Genomic DNA, 592 nt, shown 5'->3' on the forward strand with positions numbered 1-592 from the left:
CGCCCCGTCCCGCGTTACGGCGCGATTTTCCGTAGGCAATGGTAACGATCTGAATACGCGCGAGCGTGTGCTTCGTGGTAATGAAGAAGATATGCGCGAACGTCTCGAAACTCGTGTCAAATTAAAACCGGATACGTTCGACGGAAGTGTTCCCTTAAGAGAATTTATTGCTCAATTCGATCTGATCGCTCGTGCAAACCGCTGGGATGTGGGAACGAAAGCGGTCGTTTTAGCGTCATGCCTTAAGGCCCGTCTACAATACACGGAGTAAGAAGTAAGATTAAGAAATTGACCAATCACAGTCGATTATTCTTCTCACATTCGACTGTGATTGGTCAATTTCTTACTCTTACTTCTTACTCCGTGTATTGTAGACGGGCCTTTAGAGGAAAAGCGCGTGCGGTTTTAGAGAGTGTGCAAAATTTAAAAAATTTAGATTTCGTAGAATTAAAATCGAAATTAGAGTTACGTTTTGGCGAAGCACAGTCATTGCAAAACTATTATTCTCAGTTTACAAATCGCAAGCAGAAATTCGGGGAAAGCATTGCTTCTTTCGGCTCAGACATTGAAAGACTTTCCCAATTAGCATATC

This window comes from Trachymyrmex cornetzi, unplaced genomic scaffold (genome assembly GCF_001594075.2).
Source record: "Trachymyrmex cornetzi isolate Tcor2-1 unplaced genomic scaffold, Tcor1.1 scaffold352, whole genome shotgun sequence".
Lineage (NCBI taxonomy): Eukaryota > Metazoa > Arthropoda > Insecta > Hymenoptera > Formicidae > Trachymyrmex > Trachymyrmex cornetzi.